Below are 25,890 nucleotides of genomic sequence, written 5' to 3' on the forward strand. Positions count from 1 at the left end.
ATTAAAAACCGGCTTAACATATCGGCCCAAAAAAAAAAAAAAAAAAAAAAAAAAAAAAATCGGCATCATATATCAGCCGCCGCGATTTCTAAATATCGGCTTAGGCCAGAGAAAAACCCATATCGGTCGACCTCTACCTGTGATCAGTAGATCTTGGGTGCAGTATCATGCTCCTGCAGATTAAGTACAGCTGTCTGCCCATACCTCTAATACAGGCAGTTAATGAGAAAGTTACTGATTGCAGAAAATGTCAGTGAACTATGAGAGCTCATCAGAGCCCTCGCAGTTCATCGAAAAGTACAAGGGCCAAATATCATTTGTTTTGCAAACAGTCTATAGGAAACTCAAACCATCTCTCAAGGCGATAGCTGTCCCCTGTTCCTTTTATGTCACCCTCTACTTATCTGGGCTGTAGCTCCCTCTCAGGCCCTTACCATACAGCCTGTCTGAAATGAGCAGATTTCTCTGCCATTATGTCTGAATTTTTTGGAAAACTCATCACTTCTAGAACCTATGGTTTCCAGAGCCCAGAAATACTACATGTCTCTGCTCAGGATTTAGAGGTGAAAGCTCCTTTACTTGAGGATATTTATGAAAGAAATCACTAAGGACACTAATTTTATAGTGTCAAAAAGGGGGGGAGGTACCATCCAATAATGTCACAAGAGTTGCCACCATCCCTATCATAAGGAGAAAAGAAAATAACCCCTCAAAAAGTGGTGGGACTTTAAAGGCAACAGAGTAAAAATAAAAACAGTTTTATTAACACAAATATACAAAATTGTACATATCAAGAAAATTCAAATACAGTCGTATAAATCAATTTGGCAGTAAAAACAAGATTATACTGGAGAGCGAACCAAGGCTATATTCATGTAGTCTTCCACCTGAGCCTACGCGTTTCGGGACTACAGGAGTCCCTTCATCAAGGGCAAATGGTAGGCGGACTTTACACCACTGATAAAACATGAAATAGCGTAATTAGAGACAAATGCATTGAACATGTTTACTGCATCTAGCATCATTCTGGAAAGAAAAAAAAAAAAAAAAAAAAAAAGGAAAAAACCTACCCAAGCATAACCAAGAAGAGAGGCCAACTGTCGGAGCAATTCTCGGGGGCAACAACACAAAAGGCGCCAGGAATCCAAAATAGGAAACGGGCGTGTCTCTGGCCCCGCCTTCTCCGCACTGGTCCCAATGAGCCACCCCAGGAGGGGATTCCGGGAGTGACAGCGCTACCCCAAAAGGGCCCGGCAAGCGAAGAACCGGAGGGGGGAAAAAGAATTAATTATCTGAAAATAAAAAGGAGAGGAGGCCTTATGTACTGGAGTACTAAAAAAAGGGCCTATAAAGTAATTAAATATACTAAAAACGCATAACCACCGCACATTGAGGCGGCAAACATCCATGTGCTCAAGATGCATAAACACCGCACATTATGCGGGTGTGCATCCAGGCCGGGGGTGAGAAAATGTTCTAAATGTTTGTGGCTTACCCCAATATTAATGTGTGAGGGATATGGTGATTGGGTATGGGTAGGTGTCCCCAATATGTGAGCAGCGGGAGCGGGTGTGCCTTAAGCGCAAGATCAGCTGCAGGTATTATCAGGAGTAGCAACTTCATACAGAAAAATCTGTGGAGAAAGGCAGGAAAAAGGTGTAAGCTATATGTATATTAAAAGTTTTTTGAAAAGGAACGGAGTTAACAAGTATAATACGGGAAAACCCTACCTTGTCTCTGATGTTATGTTGCAATATCATTAGTGGCTATTAAGCCATCTTCAATCACCACCGCCGAGTCGGACAATGACACGGCGTTCGGTGGTTGAATATAAAGGGGAAGGGGAGGTGAGTGCGGCAATGATTGGCGTTTGAATCCCGTCAATCATACCGCTACTCCAATCAGGGTGCGGGTGCCATGGATATTCTACAGCGTCGATCCACAGACGCTGAAGAAAAGGAATCCATGGCAACCGTCAGACGCTGCTCAATTGCGTGCCGTGCACCGCTCCAATGAGGACGCTGAGAGGGGGGATCCATGGCAACACTGAGATGCCATTCAATCTCGCGCCGCTTGCCGCTCCAGTCAGGGTATAGGTGCCATGGAAACCCCACAGCGTCAATCCGCCTACAGACGCTAAGAAGAGGGATCCATGGCAACACTATAACACCGCTCAGTATGGCAGGGAGGAGGAGGAAAATTACAAAAAAAAAAAAAAAAAAAAAAGAAGGAAGAAGGGGGGCTCGCACAGAGGTAGTCTATCCATCTACTTCCATAAGGGGGGCTGCTAAGAAAATATTTTTACATACAAAATTGAAATTTGGGTAGGGGTAAATAATTAAAGGGGCAAGGGCAACAAGTAGCCACATCCGCCTAAATGAATTAGCAATAGAGTCATCAGCCTCATAAGCTCATATCCTCGGTTATTTATGTGGAGTCGTCAACCTCATATATTGGTGCCTTCGAATAATTGCCAAATGGGCACCGCAGGGGCAGAGGGACCCTGGGCGAGAACTGCACGACACCCCCCCACAGTGAACTGTGGGGGGGGTCATGCAAAAAACGCCCACCGACGCATAAAGGGGCGCCGTAATCTGCAGAGGCAGACAGGCAGCCAAAAGCCGCCAGTCACTCCGCGAGAATGTTCCGGGTACCCGTGAAGAGGCCCCCCGATGGACGAAAGTTCCCGGGGGGCCCGCGTGCGCCGGGCGGGACAAAGAGGGGCCAGAGTTGTGGTGAAAAGATGTTCCCAAGTAGAGCCAACAGTGCGCCCCAAATGATGGCATGCTCGTATAAAAGAAAAAGAAAATGTGAATGTAAAATAATGACGTATGACAATCGCATACAAGAAAGAAACCAAAAAGGACATAACAGCACCCTACAGATCAGTATTTTATAAGTCTTTCTCGCACACCCCAGAGGAGAAACCATCTAAGAAAGGTCTAAAACTCAAATGGTCATTAAGGCCGGGGGGTGAGGTGGCAGCAAGGTCTGCAATCCAGCGGGCTTCCCGTTGTAGCAAGGCCTTGTTCCAATCCCCACCCCTCGGACTGGGGTGTACTCTATCCAAAATTAAAAAGTAAATATTGGGAAAAGTACCATGATGCACATTCACCACATGTCTCCCCAGTGGGAGTTCAGGATTAGCTTTCCTCATGGCAGAAATGTGCCGTGAGGCTCGCAGCGAGAATCTCTGTTTGGTCTTGCCTACATAAAATTGAAGACATTGGCAAACTAGAAGGTATATCACACCCTCTGTCTTGCAGTTTGCAAAATGGCGTGGTCTATATGGATGTCCATTGGGGAGGGTCACATTATGTTGTGTATTCATGAATCTACATATGGAACATCCTCCACATGTGAATGTTCCAAATCTCTTACAGGGGTCCCCACGTGATTCGCTAATAAATTCGCTGCGGACCAAATGGTCGCGCAGGGAACTGGTACGCCGATAGGTGATCGCTGGCCGAGCGGGTAAGTGTGGACGTAGGGTGGTATCAGAGTGTAGAAGGTGCCAGTGTTTGTTAAAAATAGATTTGATCAATTCATGTTGATTTGTAAACCGCATAATGATCCTAGTAGTGGGATCAGTTACAGCCTTTTTTTGAGGACCAAAGAGAAGTTCCCGTCGAGTGTGTCTATTGGCGCGTTTAAACGCTTTTTTTAAAAGCGTAGAAGAGTAGCCCCTCATAAGGAGTGTGTCTCTAAGTGCGGCAGCTTCAGTCAAATATGTCTGTTGATCGGAGCAATTTCGTCTCAGCCTCAAATATTGGCTGTAGGGGATCGCTCGGATCAACGGTTGGGGGTGGGAACTGGAGGCATGTAAGATGGTATTGCCAGCGGTGGGTTTGCGGAAAAGGCTACTGGAAAGAGTCCCCTCAGGATTCTTACTGATAGTTGTATCCAAAAATGTGATACTGTGTGCACTGTGGGTCACAGTGAACTTTAAATTAAAGTTGTTGTGCTGCATCATTCCGATGCATTCGTTTAGTTGGCTTTCGGAGCCTTCCCACAACACCAAAATGTCGTCTATATAACGATACCATGCGGTTATATGTTGAGTGTGCGATCTAAAGGCCTCGTCAGAAAGGAAGGACTGCTCCCACTCCCCCAGGTACAGGTTTGCGTAGGAAGGGGCACAGGAGGTCCCCATCGCGACGCCCTGTACCTGGAGGAAGTGGGAGCCATCAAAAGAAAAGATGTTGTGGTGAAGGATAAATTCCAGGGCCATAATGACAAACTCACAGAGTTTTTTATCATCTCTGTGAGTTTGAGTGATGAAATGTCTGGCTACAGTCAACCCTAGATGGTGAGGAATTGAGCTATAAAGGGCCTCGACATCAATAGCTACCAGTAATGATTGTGCTGAAACATGTAGGCCTTCCAGGGACTGTAATAGGTGGATAGTATCGCGCACGTATGAGGGCAGGTTTTCAATGAAAGGTTTGAGATGGGAGTCTACGAAAAGACTCAAGTGTTCCGTGATAGCCCCGTTACCGGAGACTATGGGTCTACCTGGTGGTGTTATACAGTTTTTATGAACTTTAGGTAAACAATAAAAGGTTGGAATTTTTGGAAATTTTATTCGTAGAAATTCCCAGACGTCCTGATTGATGATGCCTTGTGAAAAGGCACCATCAACCAGGGCATAAAATTGGGTCTCAAATTTAGCGATACTAGTTCTAGGTATAGGCCTATACCAGTCCCGATTAGACAAAACTTTCTGGCACATGTCTTTATATTGCTCATTCGACATGATCACAATATTGCCCCCCTTGTCCGAGGGCTTAATGACAAGGGAGTGGCATTTTTTAAGGGTGTTTAAGGCGAGCAATTCAGAAGGAGATATATTCCCGGTCTTTTTGTGTATTTTAAGTTTTTGAATTTCAGATGTGACCATAGTGACAAAAGATGACAAATTGGGGTTAGAGCTTAGGGAAGGGAATTTATCCGATTTGTTCTTAAGCTTATTGTTAGCACAAGATGGGGTGATTGATTCAGTAGGTTTGTCAGAAAGAAGGGAATCTAAATCGATTGTATCGATCAGGTCAGGAGAGTCCTCGTTCTCTAGTAGCGACAAAAGGACCTCTAAGTCCTTGTCATGTTGTTCATCGATGGTTTTGGGTTTGGTTTTGGCCTTGGAGTACATGCTCTTCAATAACAACTTGCGAGCAAACAAATTTAGGTCTTTAATGACCTCAAAAGTGTCAAGATTGGAGCTGGGACAGAAGCTCAGACCCTTTGACAGGAGGGATTTCTCTTCATCAGATAACGTGTAATCAGATAAGTTGATGATATTTCTATCATCAACATTGGTGGTGTTAAATTCTGTACTTTTTACGTTTTTAATTTGGGAATGGTGCCCTGAGGAAAAAATCGGCTTTGGCCCACCTCCCTCTTGGATGCTGAATTCACACTTGATTGCGAGAGCTGAGCAGTCGTGAGTGAGGAGGGGGCGATGTTACTACTCGAGATTCCTATAGGGGGATGGAGGTCCTCACTACATGCACCGTTATGGCCCGATATACGTGGGGTGGATGGGGCAGTGGAGGCAGGATGTTCAGGAATATGTTTCTTATATGCATTCCCCTCTTCTCCGGATAGGGGGCGTTTGGGTTTGTTATTCCTATTCCTATTTCGATTGCGAGAAGAGGAGGAAGCGGAAGCAGAGGAATTGATAGAGGAGTCTGATCCTCTTTCCAAAATAGATTTGGTTAGACCTTTGTTTTTGGAATTTGAGGTGTGATTGTTTTGGGTCCACTTGTATGCTCTCCCTTCCTGAAAGGACAATTTGTCGCGCCAGAACTTTTTATCTTTCTTACGGAGAGTTTCAGTGGTAATTTGATCCAAATGAATCTTAATTCTTTCCTCATGTTCCTTTAATGAGGGAAGACTTTTAAAAGATTGTAATTTGGAGTATATGCTATCAATCTCTTTGTCAAGGGCCAGACTGCGAATCTTATATTCCTCTATGAGCATCCTCATCATCTTGCGTGACTTATAAAATACTGATCTGTAGGGTGCTGTTATGTCCTTTTTGGTTTCTTTCTTGTATGCGATTGTCATACGTCATTATTTTACATTCACATTTTCTTTTTCTTTTATACGAGCATGCCATCATTTGGGGCGCACTGTCGGCTCTACTTGGGAACATCTTTTCACCACAACTCTGGCCCCTCTTTGTCCCGCCCGGCGCACGCGGGCCCCCCGGGAACTTTCGTCCATCGGGGGGCCTCTTCACGGGTACTCGGAACATTCTCGCGGAGTGACTGGCGGCTTTTGGCTGCCTGTCTGCCTCTGCAGATTACGGCGCCCCTTTATGCGTCGGTGGGCGTTTTTTGCATGACCCCCCCCACAGTTCACTGTGGGGGGGTGTCGTGCAGTTCTCGCCCAGGGTCCCTCTGCCCCTGCGGTGCCCATTTGGCAATTATTCGAAGGCACCAATATATGAGGTTGACGACTCCACATAAATAACCGAGGATATGAGCTTATGAGGCTGATGACTCTATTGCTAATTCATTTAGGCGGATGTGGCTACTTGTTGCCCTTGCCCCTTTAATTATTTACCCCTACCCAAATTTCAATTTTGTATGTAAAAATATTTTCTTAGCAGCCCCCCTTATGGAAGTAGATGGATAGACTACCTCTGTGCGAGCCCTTCTTCCTTTTTTTTTTTTTTTTTTTTTTTTTGTAATTTTCCTCCTCCTCCCTGCCATACTGAGCGGTGTTATAGTGTTGCCATGGATCCCTCTTCTTAGCGTCCGTAGGCGGATTGACGCTGTGGGGTTTCCATGGCACCTATACCCTGACTGGAGCGGCAAGCGGCGCGAGATTGAATGGCGTCTCAGTGTTGCCATGGATCCCCCCTCTCAGCGTCCTCATTGGAGCGGTGCACGGCACGCAATTGAGCAGCGTCTGACGGTTGCCATGGATTCCTTTTCTTCAGCGTCTGTGGATCGACGCTGTAGAATATCCATGGCACCCGCACCCTGATTGGAGCAGCGGTATGATTGACGGGATTCAAACGCCAATCATTGCCGCACTCACCTCCCCTTCCCCTTTATATTCAACCACCGAACGCCGTGTCGGTGTCATTGTCCGACTCGGCGGTGGTGATTGAAGATGGCTTAATAGCCACTAATGATATTGCAACATAACATCAGAGACAAGGTAGGGTTTTCCCGTATTATACTTGTTAACTCCGTTCCTTTTCAAAAAACTTTTAATATACATATAGCTTACACCTTTTTCCTGCCTTTCTCAACAGATTTTTCTGTATGAAGTTGCTACTCCTGATAATACCTGCAGCTGATCTTGCGCTTAAGGCACACCCGCTCCCGCTGCTCACATATTGGGGACACCTACCCATACCCAATCACCATATCCCTCACACATTAATATTGGGGTAAGCCACAAACATTTAGAACATTTTCTCACCCCCGGCCTGGATGCACACCCGCATAATGTGCGGTGTTTATGCATCTTGAGCACATGGATGTTTGCCGCCTCAATGTGCGGTGGTTATGCGTTTTTAGTATATTTAATTACTTTATAGGCCCTTTTTTTAGTACTCCAGTACATAAGGCCTCCTCTCCTTTTTATTTTCAGATAATTAATTCTTTTTCCCCCCTCCGGTTCTTCGCTTGCCGGGCCCTTTTGGGGTAGCGCTGTCACTCCCGGAATCCCCTCCTGGGGTGGCTCATTGGGACCAGTGCGGAGAAGGCGGGGCCAGAGACACGCCCGTTTCCTATTTTGGATTCCTGGCGCCTTTTGTGTTGTTGCCCCCGAGAATTGCTCCGACAGTTGGCCTCTCTTCTTGGTTATGCTTGGGTAGGTTTTTTCCTTTTTTTTTTTTTTTCTTTCCAGAATGATGCTAGATGCAGTAAACATGTTCAATGCATTTGTCTCTAATTACGCTATTTCATGTTTTATCAGTGTAAAGTCCGCCTACCATTTGCCCTTGATGAAGGGACTCCTGTAGTCCCGAAACGCGTAGGCTCAGGTGGAAGACTACATGAATATAGCCTTGGTTCGCTCTCCAGTATAATCTTGTTTTTACTGCCAAATTGATTTATACGACTGTATTTGAATTTTCTTGATATGTACAATTTTGTATATTTGTGTTAATAAAACTGTTTTTATTTTTACTCTGTTGCCTTTAAAGTCCCACCACTTTTTGAGGGGTTATTTTCTTTTCTCCTAATTTTGTAGTGGACACGGTGGAGGATTATCCCATCCTTGCATTTATAGGGTACATGCTTAAGCTTTGTGCTAAATGCTCACTATTGTTGACACATGAATTGATCCAGTGTACACTAGGCTTTGCCTAGCACCAAGACATGGCCTCCAGGGTCAGTGCAAATCCTAAAAACCTTTGGCTAGTTCCTCAATCTCAAGATCTCAACCCTGGCGCCATTGCACTGCTTGACATATCTGGACCTCATCCTTGACACAGCCTTGGCACCAGTTTGCTTTTTCCAGGACAAGTTTCAGACATACCAAGGCTTATGTCTTGCACGCCTTGGGACATATGACACAGAGCAGAGCTGGAGTTTTGGCTGACTCCTACCTTTAAGGACCCACCGTCTGTTTCTCAAATCCTCCCTTAGAAGGAATCCACCTGGACAGATTGTACCAGGTCAAGATCTTTGCTGATTCTTTGGGATTCAGCAGTAACAGTGATAACAATAAACACCTGCCTATTAGTGTTGATTGTGATTAGGACAATCTTCCAAGTGCTCATCTATGGGAAATGCCCCTCAATAGGCTGTTTTACACTCTTTTGGAAGCCGGCTCTCTGCTCAGTTTCTTCTCCCTTATCCTTCTCTTCCCAATTCTTCTAGCCTCCTCATCTACCCCCCCTCCCCCTTTTCTTTCCCTTTTCCTGGTGCACTGTTCCATGGACCGGGTGCCTTGCGTTTCCTGGATGTTCTCTTAGCCAGGTACCAATAGGATCCCCTAAAGAAGTTATTGGCGAAACATATAGCGATCCATTCCTCCATTCAGAAGGGATCTTTTTGGACTACAGTGATACCAGTCTATGGGCCATCTATGTTGTTTTCCAAGTTCATCCTCCCTATGTACTCATGAGAAAGCGTACTTAGAAGACATGTTTATGTACTTTTTTTTATCATATGTTTTAATGATCTAAAAGTAAAATGATATTTTATCATAACATGAGACCATTGTCTTTCCTATTGGGATTATAGCGGCAACCTTAAAAGGCCATTTTCCCTTGATTTTCTGCATTCACATATATATTATTGCCACGCTCTGCAGTACATGTCTCGAACCTTTTCACAACATCTTCCTTCTCACCCCTCCTCTCTACCCCACAACTTATATGCATTAACCTCACTCCTACTCCTCTCCCTATTACTGCACCCATCACCTCCTGCATATATTGAACCCACCAGCACAGTGAGATACAGTATCTCACAAAAGTGAGTACACCACTCATTTTTGTAAATATTTTATTATATCTTTTCGTGTGACAACACTCAAGAAATGACATTTTGCTACAATGTAAAGTAGCGAGCGTACAGCTTATATAACAGTGTAAAATTTGCTGTCCCCTCAAAATAACTCAACACACAGCCATTAATATTTAACCGCTGGCAACAAAAGTGAGTACACCCCTAAATGAAAAAGGCCAAATTGGGTCCAATTGGGTCCGATGTCATGTGACTCGTTAGTGTTACAAGGTCTCAGGTGTGAATGGGGAGCAGGTGTGTTACATTTGGTGTTATCACTCTCACATACTGGTCACTGGAAGTTCAACATGGCACCTCATGGCAAAAAACTTTGAGGATCTGAAAAAAAAAAAATTGTTGCTCTACATAAAGATGTCCTAGGCTATAAGAAGATTGCCAAAACCCTGAAACTGACCTTCAGCATGGTGGCCAAGAACATACAGCGGATTAACAGGACAGGTTCCACTCAGAACAGGCCTCGCCATGGTCGACCAAAGAAGTTGAGTGCACATGCTCAGCGTCGTATCCAGAGAATGTCTTCGGGGAAATAGACATATGAATGCTGCCAGCATTGCCGCAGAGGTTTCAGGGGTGGGGGAGGGGGGGGTGTCAGCCTTTCAGTGTCCAGACCATACGCGCCACACTGCACCAAATTGGTCTGCATGGCTGTCCCAGAAGGAAGCCTCTTCTAAAGATGATGCACAAGAAAGTCCGCAGTTTGCTGAGAACAAGCAGAGCAAGGACATGGATTACTGGAACCATGTCCTGTGGTCTGAGGAGACCAAAAAAATAGGACTAACAGCTTACCTGTAAAGTCCTTTTCTTGAAGTACATCATGGGACACAGAACAGCATAGTAATATCTATGTGGTTATATAGCCACCTTTAGGTGATGGACACTGGCACGCCCAAGACAGGAAGTTGCCGCCCTATATAACCCCTCCCACACTGGGAGCACCTCAGTTTTGTAGCCAAGCAATATACGTATATCCCAAAGAGGGGAGGGATCTCTGTGTTCCGGGATGAACTTCAAGAAAAGGATTTTACAGGTAAGCCGTTATAAAAAATCCTATTTTCTTTATCGTACATCATGGGACACAGAGCAGCATAGTAATAACTATGTGGGATGTCCCAAAGCAATGCCATCTGAGGGGAGGGAGACACATATAAAAGCAGGACGCCATCAGACTTGAGGACCTATACTGCAGCCTGCAGCACACTGCGCCCAAAGGCGGTATCCTCACGTCTTTTCACATCCACCTGATATAATCTAGTGAATGTATGGACTGAAGACCAGGTTGCGGCCTTGCAGTTCTGAGTCATGAAGGCTTGGTGATGCACTGCCTAAGAAGCACTAACTGCTCTGGTTGAGTGTGCTTTGATCTTAAAAAGGGTGGATCCCTCCCTTTCAAACCATAAGCCTGAATGATAATTTGCCTAACCCATCCAGAAATCGTAGTTTTTGATGCTGCCTGTCCTTTCTTAGGACCGCCTGGCAAAACAAATAAAACATCAGTTTTCCCGAATCGGAGTAGTTGCCTTTAAATAGACTTTAATTGCTCTCACTACATCAAGGGAATGTGGTGACTTCTCTACACAGAACGAGGTTCTAGAAAAAATGAAGGAAGAATAAAATCCTGGTTCAGATGAAAATCTGACACCTCTTTAGGCAAAAAAAAACTGGATGAGGCCGCAACACTACTTTATCTTGGTGAATAACCAAATACGGCTCTTTACATGAAAGAGCAGCAATTTCTGATACCCTTATTGCAGAGGATATCGCAAACAGAAACACTAATTTCCTTGTCAAAGGGACTAGGGGAAAAGATCGTATTGGCTCAAATGGCTGTTTTTGCAATACTGACAAAAGTCAAGAGTCAAGACAAGAGTCACCCCCTATATAAAAGTCTTGACCAAGGAATGAGAAGCGAGTGGTCTCTGAAAAAATACAGATAAAGCCGAATGACCCTTGATAGTACTTAAGGTCAGCTTCATTTCTAATCCTAATTGCAGGAAAGCCAGAATTCTGCCTATGACATACTTCCAAGGATGCCAACCTTTGGATTCACACCAGAAAACATATGCCCTCCAGACTCTATAATATATGACTCTGGAAGCTGGTTTCCTTACATTAATCAGGGTAGACACCACTGACCCTGAAAGACCCATTTTCTTCAGAATATGGGTTTCAATAGCCAAACCATTAAATTTAGCGTTTGTAAGGTAGGGTGGAATACTGGTCCTTGCGAGAGCAGGTCTGGGACGTGGCAGGAGGGTCCCCCACTGCCATCCTTATGATCTCCGCATACCAAGATCTTCTGGGCCATGTGGGGCTACTAGGATCACCGGCTTCCCTTCCTTCTTGATTCTGCGAAGAAGCCGTGGTAGCAGCTGCACGGGAGGAGACACATAAATGAGTGAAAACTGATACCAAGAAGTTGCTAACACATCTGTCCCGTATGCGTATGGATGTCTTGTCCTTGACACAAAGATATCAACTTTGTAGTTGAACCTGGATGCCAATAGATCTACAACCGAGGTCCCCCATCTTTGGAATATAGTCAGGAAGATGTCAGGGGTGAAGGGACCATTCTCTCGGGGACAACTGCTGGCGACTTAAAAAGTCCGCCTGCCAATTCTCTATTCCCAGAATGAAAACTGCCGATAAGCAGGGTACATGCTTTTCTGCCCAGACCAGGATATAGTTCACCTCCCTCTGGGCTGCATGACTCCTGGTGCCCCCTGGTGATTGATACAAGCCACTGCTGTGGCATTGTCGGATTGGATCCTGACAGGACAATTCCACAACCTGAACGTCCAGGCCTCCAGAGCCAAGCGTGCCCTGCCCGAATCTCTAGAATGTTGATGGGCAAGGTTTTCTCGGTTGTGGACCATTTTCCTTGGACAGACGCTTCTTCCAGGACTACTCCCCAACCTGAAAGGCTGGCATCTGTTACCACCTTCCAGGTAACTTGTATGAAGGACTTCCCCTTCTGCAGATTCTTGGTCATATACCACCAACTGAGGCTCTGATGTACCTTTGGTGTCAGATGCATTGGGAAATCTAGAACTTGGACCTTTGTGTTCCATGCAGTTAGTATACTGTTTTGCAACAGTCTTGAATGAAAATGGCATAAGGAACTGCTTCGAATGAGGCCATCATCTTCCCTAATAACCTCATGCAAAGGCGAATGGAGGGATTCTTCTTTGTCCTGACCACCTGAACCAGATCCCTTATAGTGCTGATTTTTGCCTGGGGCAAAAACACTCTTCTCTGGGCTGTGTCTATGATCAGACCTAAGTACTCCAGCCTTCTTAGTGGCCTTTAAGGACGATTTCTCTAGGTTGAGAATCCAACCTAGGCATTTCAGGTAGTCGATTGTGCTGACCACACTTTGGTCCAAGCGGGCTACCAACCGGTCTACTAATAACAAGTTGTCTAGGTATGCTATACCAGTTATTGCCCCGAGTTCTTACTCTGCCCAGAGGTGGGGCCAGAACCTTTGTAAAAACCCAGGGTGCAGTAGCTAGGCCGAAGGGCAAAACTACAAACTGAAAATGGTGCCTTTCTACCTCGAATCGCAGAAATTTCTGGTGAGCAGGAAAAATAGGCACATGCAGATATGCATCCCTGATGTCGATTGACGCCAGAAGTTCCCCTCCTTGTAGAATGGACACTACTGACCGGATTGACTCCATGCGAAATGAGCGGATATTCAGGAATTGATTTAGACCTTTGAGGTCTAAGATGGGCCTGACATCTCCATTTGGTTTCGGCACCGTGAAGAGGTTTGAATAAAACCCCAAACCCTGTTCTTCCACGGGGATCTCTATGATCAACCCTTGAGATAACAGTTGGTCTAATGCCAGGAACAGGGATTGCCTTTTCCCTGGATCTTTGGGAACATTTGACCTCAAAAAACGAGGCGATGGAAAGCTAGAGCTATTGTGGAGGTGATTCAGCTGTCCTGAATCTCTTCCTGCCACACCTTTGCGAACTGCAAAAGTCTTCCCCCCCACCTGAGCGAGCGGGGGCGCCCGTTCATAAGGAGGCTTTAGAATTCTGCTTTGCAGGTTTTCTCCCCCAGGACTTCTTTTGTCCCTGGACATGACCTTGAGCTTTATCTCTTGAACCTGACGGAGGAGGCCGTCGCGACTGCCTGGAGGCAGTTGCCCCTGGCCCTGGAGAGGAAGCTAGTTTAAACGAGGGACGTTTATTCTTTCGATTAACTGGTAACAACTTGGATGTATTTATCCAACTCGTCCCCAAACAGCCGTTCACCGTGTAAATGGAAACCCAGCCAAGAGTTTTTCTGCATGGCGCCTCAGCTGACCAGTTTTTCAGCCACAAGATCCTACGCATATGCACCAATAGGAGTGTTAGGCGAGAAGCCTGATGAATAGAATCTTTACTAGCGTCAATTGCAAAACACAATGCCCTAGGCAGTTCGGCTAAGTCTTGGGCCTGCTGAACTGGAATTTTCAGTGTTTTAGCTGGTCTTTTAGAGATTGACAAATGCCTATTGCCGCAACAGCAAGTTGAGTTACCGCAACTGCAGTAGAAAAAGAAGTCTTCAGTAAAGACTCTAGCTTTTTATCTGTTGGATCCCTGAACATCTGAGCATTGTCTATAGGACAAGTCAGGTTTTATTCACAGTGGAGATAACAGCATCCCCTACTGGAATACACCATTTCCTGGTAAATTTCTCTTCCATAGGATAGAGAGTTGAACATTTTTTTTAGGAGGGAGAAAATGCTTATCTGGGTGAATCCAATCAGTATATATAAGCTGCTCCAGCAATGGATGAACAGGAAAGGCGTGAAGAGCCTGCGAGGGCTTTAGCGAACTTAGTGAGAAAATGGGCCTTTCGGCTGACTCTGTCAAAGGCAACATGAATGCAGAGCGGACCATTTCAGTAAGGTATTGCACTAGCAATTTCTCAGATTGCGAGGCTGAAAAAGGTTTTTCTACAGTTGATTCTTTTGAAGAGGAATCATTAGACTGCCCCTCTTCCCGGTCCCCTGAGGGTAATTCCTCCGGCCACTGCTGCTCTTTTGACAGGGGGTTCTGAGTGGGGAGGGAGATCTATCACGTTTCCTCCCACTCTGGGAAGAGGATGCGATTAAAGCAGCTAACCTCTGTTCTAACCAAACCAGAGTTGAAGATAAGGCATCCTCAGTAAAAGAAACAGGGGCTGGAGGATTGGAAACAGCTGCTGCACCAGGGAAAACCAACGGCTCATCCTGACCAGCCACCCCTTTTTTTTGCGGGGGTTGAAACCACCTTTTTAGGAGGCATAGTGCAACAAACAGGGGTAAATAAAAGACAAGCGCATCCACTGCTGATCCTTAGTCCAGCAATAAATGCTGCTAATAATGGTAAGCCTGATGCTTGAGCAAAAGTGTCATTCAGAATGCCTGTATACATCACCCATATGCAACCCAAATTGCTGCTGTGTCTCCTCCGTCAGTTAGATGCTCTCCTGACTGGAGCCTCTCAAGGACTGAGCCACCCTAAGCTGCCGAGTAAAAAGACGTGAACGCTCAACTCACGTACCAGCCTTGTGATAAGCCACACCCTCAACCCACCCCTGGGAACGCCTCTGTTAATTCAAACAGATTCTCGCGCACACTTGCATAGCGCCGCTCAGGATCTTGGCAGCGGCGCAGGGGGGGCGAGTGGCACATACGGGCGGTGTAAAAAAGGAAGGAAGCCCCAAAGCCCTGGAAGAAGGAAGACATCCAAGACCCTAGAGGGAGGAAGCAGACTGCCTGCAGTCCACGCATGGTCTTGCAGGGGGGATACTGTGCTATGGGGAGCCGCAAAATCCCCCTGCTCTTCATCCAAAGTGGCTGCGACCGTCCTGGGAGAACCCCTTGAGAGGTATGCCAAAAAATACCCCTTTTTTTTTTTGCAAACACAGCAGCGTACACAGAGAGACACGGCTATTGTGGAGATAACCCTTAAGTATGCTCCCTATGCCATCTAGTGGTGATTTTTAGGCATGACAAGAGAAAGAAATTTTTGCTCAAAGAATCCTAAGTAAACCAAGTTCCTTAGGATCTTCGCTTACCTTATCTCCGCCACAGGATTCCGCTGGTAACCAGACAGATCCAATTTTCACCCATCACAGCGGGCTGAGCCAAAGACCTTCAGGGACCGGGTTCCTTAAAAGGGATTTCCACTCCCCTGGACCTGTATAGCACCCTGCCAGAAAGGCTTTGTCATTTAATAACTAAAGAACTGGGTCCCAGGGTCCAGCCCTCCAAGAGAGGCATTACAGGCAAAACCACTTCTTCTGACACGAGGCCCGGGTACCATCCACTTTGGCCTCAAAAGGCACTTTGAATGGATCCAGTTGTTAACTTGCTTGTCCAGCAAGGATTGCTCCAGTGGAGCTCTTCAAAATACATGTTTTACCGTGACAACACCTTAGACACTGGCGAAAAAAAACGGAGGTGCTCCCAGTGTAGGAGGGGTTATATAGGGAGGCAACTTCCTATCTTGGGCGTGCCAGCGTCCATCACCTAAAGATGGCTATATACCCACATAGTTATTACTATGCTGCTCTGTGTCCCGTGATGTACGATAAAGAAAAACTTATTTGGTTTAGATGGTGTCAAGCGTGTGTGGCGCCAACCAGGTAAGGAGTACAAAGACAAGCGTGTCTTGCCTACAGTCAAGCATGGTGGTAGGAGTGTCATGGTCTGTGGCTGCACAAGTGCTGCCGGAACTGGGAGCTACACTTCATCAAGGGAACCATGAATGCCAACGTGCTGTGACATACTGAAGCAGAGCATAATCCCCTCCCTTCGGAGACTGGGCCGCAGGTCAGTATTTCAACATAACCCCAAACACACCCCCAAGACGACCACTGCCTTGCTAAAGAAGCTGAGGGTAAAAGCGATGGACTGGTCAAGCATGTCTCCAGATCTAAACCCTATTGAGCATCTGTGGGGCATCCTCAAACGGAAGGTGGAGGAGCGCAAGGTCTCCAACATCCAGCAGCTCCGTGATGTCATCAAAGAGGAGTGGAAGAGGACTCCAGTGGCAACCCGTGAAACTCTGGTGAACTCCATGCCCAAGTGGGTTAAGGCAGTGCTGGAAAATAGTGGCCATACCAAATATTGACACTTTGGGCTGAATTTGAACATTTTCACTTATTAGGGGTGTACTCACTTTTGTTGCCAGCGGGTTAGACATTAATAGCTGTGTGTTGAGTTATTTTGAAGGGATAGCAAGTTTACAATGTTATACAAGCTGTACACTCACTACTTTACATTGTAGCAAAGTGTCATTTGTTCAATATTGTCACATGAAAAAGATAATAAAATATTTACAAAATGTGAGGGGTGTACTCGCTTTTGTGAGATACTGTATGTGCATGGATATACACCCCGCTCTCACCTTACTTTCCTCACCCTCCTTCTCCTAACCTCTGGGGACATTTCCCCCAATCCAGGTCCTCCATTTTCTAACTAACTGCAATGCCCATATTCTGCACCCTTCAACCTTTGACAAAAGCCACAATTCACTCAGTTTAATCTCTATTCCCCTGCTTCCAAAAAACAGCCTCCTAATCTCATGTGCCCTCTGGAATGTCAGTTCTGTCTGTAACAAGCTCACAGATGTACAGTACATTACCTTTTCATCTCCCATTGCTTTAACATACTTGCCATTACTGAAACTTCAAGATTCTGATTTGGCTTCTCCTGCTGCCCTGCACTGGACTCACTCACCCAGACCAAGTGGAAGGAAAAAAAGGGAAGTAGAGTTGGATTTCTTCCATTCACACTGAGCACCTTTCAAGTCCTTCCCAACACTCCCGCTCTATCCCTCTCTTCTTTTGAGATGCACTGTATTTGTCCGTTTTCTCCAATTTCTCTATGGATTGCAGTGATTTATCGGCCTCCTGGACCAACATCACGCTTTTTTGATGACTTCTCTGCCTGGTTGTATTCTCCTGTTTCTGTACTCCTGGCAACCTCACCAACACCCCTTTCCGCTCTTTGATCACAACCTCACCAGTTTCACAGTATCCTGGTCTCCAACCACCTATCCCTCCAAGCAGAAAACGATTACTAGTAGAAAGCTGTCCAAAAACGCAAAAAAATTAAATAAAATGTGCAAAAGGGTAAGGGGGTACATATTACCCCTAATTATTCATTCAAAAAATGTAAAGTAAAAAACACATGCACACACCTACACCTTAGAAAAAAAAAAAAAAAAAAATGTCCTACAAGTTGTTAAATCACAACAACCAGCAAAGTAGACACACAATCATCACAATGAACACCACCCGCTGCCAACACCTTCACACACTCCAAAATTACTTTTCCATAGCCAACAGCTAAAATGTAAACAAAGATGCAGGGTATTCTGGGTAAAGTCATTGACCAAGTATTGTAAGCCCACAGGAGCAGGGTCCCTCTTGTATTGAATTGTATTGTTGCTGTATGGTCTCCCTTTATATTCTAAAGCATTGCACAAACTGTTGGTGCTATATAAAACCCAAATAATAATAATAATATATGGCCATGGCGATATTTGGTCAATAACATCAACCAGGATATCTGCCCCCCCCCCCCCCCCTTTGTTTACAATAAGATGCAAGTCTGAAAGCAGTCATTTACAATGTGCAGTCATAGGGAGCAGATGCATTGGTGTGTTTTATTTCAGCAGGTGGTTGGAATTGTGACATGACTGACAACCGATTTACACCATGGGACATAGTTTTGTTTTTTACTTTTTTCTCCCTTTTTTATATGATTAATAAAGGGCTTTTTCAAAACGTGTGCTCATTTACATTTTGACTTTTTCATAAATGAGTAACACCTCCCAAACATACTGGAGCTCCGATACATGGAGACTTCCTGGTTTGACCATCTACCATTTTACCTCCATTTTTTGCTGTACAACAGGAATGTTGACTGGCTACTCGGAACTGACTGCATCCCCCACTTCCTTCTTTTGCCCCGTAAAAGGTGCAGGGGATTTTTATTTTATTATGTTTAAATTCTGAACAGGTGTTGGCTCGTGCTACTTTTGCTGTTTATCAGATGGTATTCTTCCTGGGCCTGAAAGCCCCTCCCTTTCTAACCAGTGCCTTTGAACATGGCATCAAGTATTGTGAGAAAAAAATAGCGCTCATGGAACACCCTGTTCAAGAGAGCACTGTTATTACCAAAATGTTAAGTCTTATGCCCCCCATATTACTGCTTCTATAAAACACTTGATGGGCAGCAAATCGACGGTCCTTAAGAAACCAGGAGTCCAGAAGGTCTTTCACGCCTCTTATGCTACATATGGAGGGGTCTCTGTCTTGATAGACAAATCTCTTCCTTCTGTCATTGACACTGTACACACAGAGCCTCATGGACAGTAGTATTACTCTTGTGATGACACTGTGGCATCAGTGTTATGCTATTGCTGGCATTTAAGTCCCTCCACAGTTTTCCTCTGAGCTTTTGTATACTATTCTGGAGAGGATCATCCCCAATTGTTCCACTAAATTGTTGTTGGGAAATTTCAACACTATTCTTTCCCCAGACCTGGATAGGCCCACGCCTCCTTAGACCTTTTTCTGGGGACCTGTCTGCTTGGACCACGTCAGCTGGTCTGGCGATGGAAGCATCCCTCCACTAGGACCCATTCTGGTTTTTCCACCTCTTTTAAAACCTCTTCTCGCATTGACCATGCCTTTGCCAATCCCTCAATGCTGGCTGATATACAGGACACTTATATCCTTAGTGAGGGAAAAAAAAAAAAAAAAAAGGGAGGGGGAGAGGGGAGGGTTGGGACTTTATATGAGGCAATGAGTGGGTAGGTACATCTGCCTCCATCCCTAATAATGTATAAAAACGTGAAGTAGAAATGCAAACACATGTTTAACCGCTTCAGCCCCAGAAGATTTTACACCCTTCCTGACCAGAGCACTTTTTGCGATTCTGCACTGCGTCGCTTTAACTGACAATTGCACGTCGTGCAATTGTCGTGCGACTTTGCACCCAAACAAAATTGACGTCCTTGTTTTCCCCACCAATAGAGCTTTCTTTTGGTGGTATTTGATCACCTCTGCGGTTTTTATTTTTTGAGCTATAAACAACAAACGACTTTACGATTTTTTACTTTTTGCTATAATAAATATCCCCCAAAAATATATTTAAAAAAAAAAAAAAAAAATCTTTTTTTCCCTCAGTTTAGGCCGATATGTATTCTTCTACATATTTTTGGTAAAAAAAAAAAAAAAAAAAGTAAATAAAAAAAATAAAAAAAAAAAAAAAAAAAAAAAAAATCAAAAATTGCGATGTATATTGATTGGTTTGAGCAGAAGTTATAGCGTCTACAAAATAGGGGATAGTTTTATGGCAGTTTTATGGCATTTTTATGTTTAATTTTTTTTTTTTTATTAGTAATGGCGGCGATCTGCAATTTTTATCCGGACTGCGACATTATGGCAGACACATCGGACACTTTTGACACTATTTTGAGACCACTGTCATTTATACAGCGATCAGTGCTATAAAAATGACACTGCCAGTGAAGGGGTATAGTGCCCACAGCGCTTATCTGTGCCCATTCCAGCACCTATCAATCCAATCCATGCTCAGCAATACTCATCCATTCATCCATCCATCCATGCTCAGCAATACTAATCCATCCATGCTCAGCAAAATTCATCCATCCATCCTCAGCAATACTCATCCATGCTCAGCAATACTCACCAATATTCATCCATCCACGCTCAGTCACCTATACACAGCCATACTCAGCAATACTCATCCATCCATCACCATACCCAACCAGCCATCCACATTTATGGTTCAACCATGCTTAGCCATTCCCATCCACGGATCCATGCCACTACAGTGCCTCAAAGTGTAATATGTAGTCAGTATGTGAACACGCTGTGTAAAAGTCACACACATGTGGTATTGCCATACTCAGAAGTAGGAGAATCTATTTTAGGGTGTAATTTTTGGTATGTACATGCTATGTGTAAAAAAAAAATAAATAAAAATGCGTTTTCATTTTCTATCAACATTTTCCGAAAAACTTGTTCAAAAGACTCGATATGCCTCATAGATGATACGTTGGGTTGTTTTCTTTCCAAAATGGGGTCATTTTTTGGGCATTTCCATTGTCCTGGTGCTCCAGGGCCTTCAAAAGTGCAAGAGGTAGTCAAGAAATTAGATGTGTAATTTATGCTCCTAGAATGCCTGATGGTGCTCCCTGCATGTTGGGCCTCTGTATGTGGCCATGCTGTGTAAAAGTCTCACACATGTGGTATCGCCATACTCAGGAGGAGTAGTAGAATGTATTTTGGAGTGTAATTTGTGGTATGCATATGCTGTGTGTGAAAAATAACCTGATATGACACTTTTGTGAAAAAAAAAAAAAAAAATCTCGATTTTGCAAAGAACTGTGGGAAAAAAATTACAACTTCATAAAACTCTGTGCCTCTTTCTAAATACCTTGGAATGTCTACTTTTCAAAAAAGGGGTCATTTGGGGGTATTTGTACTGTCCTGGCTTGTTAGGGTCTCAAGAAATGATAGGCCGTCAGTACTTCAGGTGTGATCAATTTTCAGTGATTGGCACCACTGCTTGTGGACTCCACAACGTTCACACAGACCAAATAATATACACTGATTTTGATTATTTTTACCAAAGATATGTAGCAGTATAAAATTTGGCCAAAATTTATGAAGAAAAATGACTAATTTGCAAAATTTTATAACAAAGAAAAATGTTTTTTGTTTTTTTTTGTTTGTTTTTTTCGGTCTTTCTTCATTTATAGCGCAAAAAATAAAAAATCCAGCGGTGATTAAATGCCACAAAAAGAAAGCTCCATTTGTGTGAAAAAAGGACAAAAATTTCACATGGTTACAGTGTTGCATGACGGAGTAATTGTCATTTAAAGTGTGAGCGCACCGAAAGCTGAAAATTGGTCTGCCCAGTTGTCAAGTGGTTAAAGAAAAAAAAGTTTGACTGTTTTGCAGATTTTCAAACGGAACTGTAATATATGCTGGCCATACAAAAACAATGTCTTCCTTCAAGTGTGGATGGATGAGTATTGGTGAGTATTGCTGAGGATGGATGAGTATTGCTGAGCATGGATGGATGAGTATTGCCGAGTATGGATGGATGGATGAGTATTGCCGAGTATGGATGGATGGATGAGTATTGCCGAGTATGGATGGATGGATGAGTATTGCTGAGTATGGATGGATGGATGAGTATTGCTGAGTATGGATGGATGGATGGATGGATGGATGAGTATTGCTGAGTATGGATGGATGGATGAGTACTGCTGAGGATGGATGGATGAGTATTGCTGAGGATGGATGAGTATTGCTGAGCATTTTAAAACAGAATGTTAAAAGCAAGTGAAAATTTCAAACATTCTTTCATTCAGCGAACAAAGATATTTCGCATGAATATTCTCATCTGGAAAATTGTGTGGCTGGTGTGGCCAGCATAAGGCTGCGTTTGTGCTTTTTTTATGCCTTTTTTGGCCAATTTGTTGTTGGGCAGATTTAAAAAAAAACAAAACAAAACAAAAAAAAAAAAAAACACAAAATTGCTGCAATTTCTGCCGCTTCTCCATTGAAGTATATTGAACCAAAAAAGCACAGTTTTGCTTTGAAAAAGGTCCTCCACACTTTCCAATTACGCAGCAGCTGAAAAAAAGCATAGATGTGAACATTAAATGAACTACAGTGCCTTTCTGCAAAAAGCACCAAAAAAAAAAACACATGGGTGGGAACCAGGCCTAAGACATTTAGGGGTTGATTTACTAAAGGCAAATCCACTTTGCACTACAAGTGCAATTCAACTGCACTTGGAAGTGCAGTCGCTGTAGATCTGAGGGAAACATCTTAACCACTTCCCACACGTCATATGACGTCCTGGGCTTTGGGCGGGTATATCTGAATGATGCCTGTAGTTACAGACATCATTCAGATTTTGCTGGTTTCAGCCAGCGAATCTCTACACCATAGGAACGATCATAGCGGCCGTTCCGCCGCTTGATCGTTCCTATGGGAGGCGGGAGGCGAGAGGGGACCCCCCCCCCTCCCGCCACCCTCCGGTGCTTGCTCCGACTCACCATTACGATCGGTGAGGCGGAGAGCAGATCCGCCGGCGCCGGATGTAGATCATAGAGATTTCCGGCGGACCAGATGGTCGCCGGAGTCTCTATGATCATCGAAGGTCGGGCGCGATGTTATGACGTCACGCCCGGCCTCTCCATTCAAAAAAATGGCGCCGCTTCGGCTGGGAAGCAGTGATCATTTTATTTTTATTTTTTTATTTCAGGGTTCCCAGCCTAGTGGTGAGATATGGGGTCTTATTGACCCCATATCTCACTATTAAGAGGACCTGTCATGTTATATTCCTATTACAAGGGATGTTTACATTCCTTGTAATAGGAATAAAAGTGATCAAAAATGTTTTTTTTTTCAAAAGTGTCAAAATTAAAAAAACAAAATATAATTATCAATAAAAAAGAAAAAAATTTTTTTTTTAAAGCGCCGCTGTCCCCGTGTGCTCGCACGCAGAAGCGAACGCATACGCAAGTCCCGCCCACATATGAAAACGGTGTTCAAACCATACATGTGAGGTATCGCCGCGAACGCTGGAGTGAGAGCAATCATTTTGTCACTAGACCTCCTCTAACTCAAAACATGTAACCAGTAAAATAATTTCAAGCGTCGCCTATGGGGATTTTTAAGTACCGAACATTGGCGCCATTCTACGAGCATGTGCAATTTTGAAGCGTGACATGTTAGGTATCTATTTACTCGGCGTAACTTCATCTTTCACAATATGCAAAAACATTGGGCTAACTTTACTGTTTTGTTTTTTTTTAAAACGCAAAACTGTTTTTTTCCCCCCAAAAAAAACGCGTTCGAAAAATTCCTGCGCAAATACCGTGCGAGATAAAAAGTTGTAACAACCGCCATTGTATTCTCTAGGGTCTTTGCTAAAAAAACATATATAATGTTTGGGGGCTCTCTGTAATTTTCTAGCAAAAAAAATGATGATTTTTACATGTAGGAGAGAAATGTCAGAATTGGCCTGGTAAGGAAGTGGTTAAACGTGTGGAAGCTCTGCTGATTTTATCATCCAATCATGTACAAGCAAAAATGCTGGTTTTTATTTTCCTTACATGTCCCCCTCAGATCTACAGCGACTGCACTTCCAAGTGCACTTGCAGTGCAAAGTGGATTTGCCTTTAGTAAATCAACCCCTTAGTAACATAATGGAGTTAAAAAAAAAAAAAAAATAGCCCTTCATAGTACAAAAAGAGCAAATAATAGATACTGTAGGGCAGTGGTCATCAACCCTGTCCTCAGGGCCCACTAACAGGCCAGGTTTGCAAGATAACTTTAATACATCACAGGTGATAACATTTGCTGCTCAGTGATTGTAGTATTCTAGTCTGCATCTCCCCAAGGTAATACATAAAACCTGGCCTGTTCGTGGGCCCTGAGGACAGGGTTGATGAGCACTGCTGTAGGGGTTTTGTTTTTTTACTGTGCAATAGTGAAAGTAATATTTACAGTAGCGATTATTTGCTCTCTTATTAAATTAATGGATTACTATTTTCATCGATTCGGCCAGTAACATAATGGGATTAAAAAAACTAAAATTAGCCCTTTATAGTAAAAGGGCTAATTTTAGTTTTTTTTTAACCCCATTATGTCACTGGCCGAATAATCAATGAAAATAACTAATTGATTATTAAATTAATCGATTCCTATCAATTTGTTGTTTCGTCCCTAACTTACATACACATGACATGTAGAGCCGTTATATGCTACACCTTGCAATCAAGTGTTTGAGATTCTCCAGGACTATGTATTTCATTAACAATTTTATTATTATTATTATCAATTTTAGGACCATTTATACTTATATTCAATCTGAATAACGGACTCCATATCAATAGGTTTATCATTACAATTGTGAATCATGTTGGATCGTGTGTGTGTATATATATATGAAATATAAAATATTAAGATATCTATTGTTACCAAAGCTACACAATCTACTATGGATTTTTGTATATGGACGAAGAATCATTAAACATGTTTTTTCATATCTACTTCACAGTAGTGCTTCATATAAGGTCCCACAAACCCTTCCCGTTTTTTATGTCCCTAGTGGCTTGATTGACCATAGTCCTCTAGAGGTTACCTTGCATACTCGTCTCCACAATAATGGCTCCCTATAAATAAAAGGCACCTGTTGGATTTCCTATTCAAGTTTCTGAACAAATTACACCTATCTTGAAGGAATACTGAGACAAGAATGCAGGGTCTTCCACTTCAGAAGTTGTCTGGGATGCCTTTAAGGCTTACAAGAGAGGAAAACATATTTCTGCCATAAAAGCAGTAAAGAGATCAAGCTGCCACTACGTTACAGCTCTAGAACGAGGTCACTGCTGACTTTGATTTATTCTACGTGAGCGCTCCAGCTCCACCCAACGGAGGACACGAGGCTGGAATTGTACAACTCCAAACAACGTTTTCTTGAATAAAGGAGATAAGAATGGCAAACCATTGGCAATGCTGTCGCAGCACGATACCTTTGATCTCCAAACTTGCAACCCCTCAGAGGGTATTCTGGGGAAATTTAGAAGTTACCACAAGTTATATACTTCCACATTGCCCTCAGGATTTGATCCAGTGGAACTCTTCTTGATCCGATCACCCTTGGTTGGCTCACAGATCCTTGTTGGTTCGTCCTATAACATCCATGATGGAATCCTTTGATGGAATCGCGTGCAGTTCTCATTTTTAAGCCCCCAATACTGCCCTCGGTGAAGGACTTGGATCAAACTGGGTTAATGGCCCATAAATCTACTGATATCAACCTGCCTAGATGGTTCACAAATCCCCATGCCCAACATACCAACCAGGACACTACAGTCATCGCCTCACTCGACACTGGGAAGGCTTTTGACACAGAGTGGCCTTACACGTGGAAGGTTCTTTGGCGAATGGGATTTCCGTTCAACTGGGAAGGCATTTTTCTCCTACATTCACACTGCACTGTACTCGGCAGGGCTGCCCTCTCTCTCTGGCACTTTTTGCAATTGCCATGGAATCGATGGCTGAAGCGTTATGCGTGTCATCTCTTATTAAAGGTCTCAGGTTAGCGTGGCTGGAGGAGAGGGTAGCCCTGTATGCAGATGACCTCCTTCTCTTTCTTAATGATGCATGACGTTCCCTAGAAGTTGCCTTACAGGCCTTGAATAACTTCTCTGTTGTGACAACACTTAAGGTGAACTGAAACCATTTGCCATAGACTCAGAGTCCTGTCACTCTGCCTCCCCAGATTTTCAATGACGTTGATCTTAATTTGTCCCCGGTACATCAATTTGTTAGGGCCAAGCTGAAAGCTGTCCC

The 25,890-nt window shown here is 43.9% G+C and overlaps 1 protein-coding gene across 1 annotated transcript in view; it reads right to left on the reverse strand.

Annotated features, from left to right (window-relative positions):
- Positions 1 to 25,890, reverse strand: part of PCCA (propionyl-CoA carboxylase subunit alpha) — a 1,163,293-nt gene that overhangs the window by 1,038,993 nt on the left and 98,410 nt on the right. The gene's annotated exons all lie outside the window — the stretch shown is intronic.

Source organism: Aquarana catesbeiana, linkage group LG02 (genome assembly GCF_042186555.1).
Source record: "Aquarana catesbeiana isolate 2022-GZ linkage group LG02, ASM4218655v1, whole genome shotgun sequence".
NCBI lineage: Eukaryota > Metazoa > Chordata > Amphibia > Anura > Ranidae > Aquarana > Aquarana catesbeiana.